The sequence below is a fragment of the Dipodomys merriami genome, unplaced genomic scaffold (assembly GCF_024711535.1).
Source record: "Dipodomys merriami isolate MVZ:Mamm:240054 unplaced genomic scaffold, mDipMer1.0.p SCAF_10, whole genome shotgun sequence".
NCBI classification, from domain to species: domain Eukaryota; kingdom Metazoa; phylum Chordata; class Mammalia; order Rodentia; family Heteromyidae; genus Dipodomys; species Dipodomys merriami.
Window position 1 is genome coordinate 19,078,067 of NW_027202271.1, and position 4,729 is coordinate 19,082,795.

Below are 4,729 nucleotides of genomic sequence, written 5' to 3' on the forward strand. Positions count from 1 at the left end.
TTAGAACACATTAATATACACATATATTTATAAAAAATCCTTGAGTTGAAACCTGTATCAGCACAATCAAGGATCGGAAATCATGACCTTTTCAAATGATTTCTGGCTTTAATCTTTCTCTGTTCACTGGGCCGCAACTTCCCCAGGAACTACCGAGCCAGACACTTACTTGGAAATTCCTGATTGGTGCACTACAAATATATAATGTGTTTCTGAGTCCTGGTTTCAGCACCTTTTTTCTCCTGGTACCAGAGTTGTCTTCGGTGTAATTCCAAACTTCAACTCAGCACCATGAAGTTCTTGACTCTCCTTACATTACTAGGAGTTGCTACCATGCTGGTTTTTGCTGGTTAGTATAAGATTTATCCAAGTTAAACTTTGTGTGCAAATATGTATTGTGTGGGGCAGTGAGTTCAGAGATTTTCGTGAAGCTGTACTTTCCTGACGTGTTGTTCAGAACCTAGTTCCATTTCCATTTGAATATTCAGTTTTCATGACCCTGGATTCTGTTTTCTTAATTCAATCAGATGTTTTCTCTGTTGTGAACCTCATAGTCTAGTGCCAATTATTTTTAGTATAAGGTGGTTTATTTTTTAGTATTCTCTTTAAGTAGTTGTGCATATGAATTGCCATTTAAGAAAAAATGAAGACAATATATCTTAATGTCACTTTTTTCCAACATTTTCCCCTCGCTTTCCTCTACCCACCCTTCTTCTTAATTTGCTTAATGTTATAGAATATAGATTGAATTCTAATCTGAATTTTCCCTCTCTTTTCCTCTTCAGCCTTTTTTTCCCTATATGTGGAAACTAGATTTACTTGGCAAAATAATAAGTAAATGTGTCAGAGAGTATGTAAGTATATACAAATAAAAACACTAAAATATGTGCACTAAAATATCTCATGGGAGATCTCAAAGAGGGCAATTCCCTACAAAGCCAAAATCAAAGTTCAGGGTAATAAAACACTAGGAAACTCATGCTCAGAACAGATAGGACGGAGTTAAGGGCAGACAAATGAAGAGGAGCAATAATGCATAGAAGATAATCAAGGGCTTATTTCAAGATGCAAAAGAGGAATTTTCTGTCTTGTCCAGGCATCATTTATCTTCAGTCTGACTACTCAGGAGGACTTTTTTCCAAGAATGGATTATCATTACTGCTCACATTCTATCTACCCTCTGAAATGTTTTTTCTTTCTTTCTTTTTTGATCTTCCCGAGAATGAATTAACAGAGACTATGTCTGATGCCATACGTATTGGAAAAGTGCTCTGCCATTCATCTTTCTAAGACCATATTTTTCCCAGCTGCCTTCCTGTCAGCTTCCTGTAAATAATCTATTTTATAAACACTTCTAAGAAAAGGCTGGAAAAGATGCATTCCTGATGATGAAATTCATTTTGAAGCCAGACAATCTCTCCTTTCTTACACACTGTTATACATTATAAAAGTCTCTCACTCAGAGTTATCAGATCTGTAGGTATTGTTCCTCCTTCTTTAGCCAAAGGCTCAAATCTGCTACTAGTAGGGCAAATGCCTAAGCTAATATTTACTTCCAATCTCAGTCTTGACAACCAAGATTTTAGAATGTAAGTTCCCCTATTGCTTCTGGAGAACAGTTTTCTCTGGGTAAGACAAAAGGTAGACTTGAACTGTGTGTTCATGTCTGGGACAAAGAACTTGCTTGCTTTCTCAATGTCAGTGCACATGGAGGGAACTTCAATATATTTGTCTCTCAACAAATACAAATGATAACATGAATGGGGAATGATGGAAGTTTATAGGAAGAATGAAGATGTGAGCCAAGTTAAAACAGGAATTCAGAGATGATTCTGGAACAAAATAATATGTCTAATACTCGGTGGTATACAGCTATTACCTGAAGGAGAGAGGATGTGCCACCTGACAGTTTTCTCTTCATTTCAACTGTCCTGCAGATGACCCTGCTAATGCGGGCTCCGCTGGAGGTTTACCTGTGGCGATACCTGACTTTGAAGCGATTAATGCTCTTTTCTCAAAATTTAAAGGTAAGAAGATTTCATCTAAGTGAGTCTTTTGATTGTGTGCATGTATGTAAAGTAATGACAGGGCTTTTTTACTTACCTCAGCAGTGGAGGTAGCAGAAAGAGTAGCAGGAATACTCTTAATTAATACTCCCTTAATCCTTTGTGTTCTGATTCAAGGTAATATATATGTTTCAAAGGAGCCAAAATGTTGAAGTTTCTTGGTTGTCAATTTTAACTGTATCCTTGGTGTAATAATGGCATTAGAAAATTTTATCCTTAGTAGAAATTATTAGTAGGTCAAAATATCTCCTTGAAGCATGCAAACATTTTATTTTCAATTGAAAACAAATGGTATCTTTGGGAAATATTCAGAAACTATAAATGGTTTGAAAATAAGGCTTCTGCAGGCAAAATCCTTTATAAGATATTCAGGACAGCTTTAAGGAGATGAAACTTCACCAGCACTGAGGTCCATTTTCCAATGCTACATTCATATCCTCTTTGCATTCAGTGTGACTCCTTTAAAATTAGTAGCATTTAGTTGTTGCTAGTATACATTCAGATTCCAAGACTCTGAGAACACAGTCTTCATGCTTAATACCAAACTCTTCACTTTTTTTTTCATTTTCAGAAGGTTTTGTAAATCTGTTTCCATGGATAAAGTCATAAATATGAGAGTGAGAATGAAAAAATTTCATCTTCAAGATTTGTTCTCCAGGACTCAACCAGCACATGCTTTCATTTGATATGGTCCATCAACCCCTCAGCCTGACAATGTAGCTTCTTGCCTCCAGTCAGATTAATCAGATTATCTTTCAATTAAATAATAATTCTGCACATCATGATACATGTTTTTCTTTATTATGAATTTCTGGGATTTCCCACTCTTTGGACAATCCATTCAAGACATTGACTTACATTTAAGCTATACACTCGGGGTTGTTTTGTAATTGGACTTTACATTCGCTTGGTATATTTGTAGACATAATACTAGGACCCTGTCATTGCATTACATAAAAACACTAAATGAATACTTACAAGGTTTTATTGTACAGATTCATTCCATCAAATCCTTCTATCACATAATGTACAATGAACTTCTTTTTCTGGAATTTGATGAGTAGAAAAGAAAGAGAAGAAGGCAGCTCTGTTACAGCTCTGGTACAATCATCTCAGCGTGGTTAGTGCTATCAAATAACCAAGGGCAGGATTCAGAGTGGCACCCAGCAAGCTCACAGAAAGATCATCCTCAGACAGGGTCATTCAGTAACTAGGATAAAACTAGAATAACAAGCCATCTTAAATGAAAATCTATGCTTCCCCTATGGTGTTCGGATTTACAGGAGATCTATAGGAAAAAGCCGAAAAATGCAGAATGGTCTGCCACATTTTGTCTCCAATTAACTAGCAATAAGGCAGGCTAGAGACCTTACTCAACTGTGAGAGTGCAAGCCATGAGTAGCAAGCAGCGTAAGAAATGGAAGCAAGTTCAGCCCATTAGCAGAAAGAGAAAAAAGAAAAACCAACAGCCCCAACCTGGAGGAAAATAAGAAAATGCAGAAGGAAAGGAATTTTCAAATCAATATGGCAGTGTGAAAAACACACAAAACAGCAAATTTGCTTTCTCTGTTCTTAAGTTATGTTTGCTTCTTCATCACCACTTGGGTAATAAAGCACTCTATACTTGGACATTTAATGCAAATAACCCTTTAAAAAGTTTAGTCAGAAAAATGGAATTGATTAGCTCCGTTGTACCTGTGGAGAGATGAAAAGATTGTTGTCTCATAAGTCTTTGATGAAAGAAAAATGTGATTTTCTTGTTTACTGTATGGAATATTTCTGTGATTCCAATGTCCAAATGTTATATATTTAACATCAGAAATGTGGAGAGAGTTCAGGTCTCAAACTCATGTACCTACAATAAAGGACTTAGCCAACAATATAAAAACTCCTCACACAAACATACCTTTTTATTCTTTTCTAGGAGGCAGTCTATAATGAATATGTACTGGGAAACATTTCTGGTTAGCTCCAAGTAACAAGCATTGAAAGATACAAACCTTAGCCTGGTCACACTGGGAATTATCTTGAGGTGAGGGGCAGTCACCCACCTTCCCAAAGGAAGCTGGGAAAGAGGTGTTACACAGGATTGGGATCTATACATAATTAAAAGAAAAATCACAAAACCGATTACCCAGTTTAATTGGAAACAATTTTTTTTATCAGGAAGAAACTCATTTATTAATAGAGAGCAGCCCTTTTTGAAGACAAAAAAGAGCAGGTGGCATGGCAGGGGAGGAAGAAAAACCAATCACTGCCAAGGTCACACCCTATCATGCATCTAAGCTTCCACAGGCTGGTTACGCACTGAACGCAAAGGAAATTGTGCTCTGCCCACTCAACTCTCTCTAAGCGCCATCTTTGCTGCCCATGTGCTCTACAGATTCCCCCTTTTTTGTTTTAATGGCAGACCCACCTCCCAGTTAGTTATTCTTTTCCCAGTTCTGTAAAGGTTGTTTTAACAGGATTACATTGGTAAGGACAACATTGGCTACACAAGGGGTTCAAGGCAAGTCTGGGGGTTGAGATTCGCCAGACAAGGATAAGAAGGGTCCTTGTGCATGATCCAAGAACCTGTCCCAGTTACCTCACATCCCCACCTAGCACAGGACTGATGTTTATTACTGTGCTAATTGTTAACACTTTTATCTCTTCTTCCAATG

At 37.1% G+C, this 4,729-nt stretch overlaps 1 long non-coding RNA gene across 1 annotated transcript; it reads left to right on the top strand.

The window, feature by feature from the left end:
* Positions 1 to 244: 244 nt before the first annotated feature.
* LOC138837286 (uncharacterized) lies at positions 245 to 3,678 on the top strand. Its single transcript, XR_011375292.1, has 3 exons — positions 245 to 349; positions 1,938 to 2,027; positions 2,638 to 3,678. It is a non-coding gene; the product is annotated as an uncharacterized lncRNA (long non-coding RNA).
* The last annotated feature ends 1,051 nt before the right edge of the window (positions 3,679 to 4,729 follow it).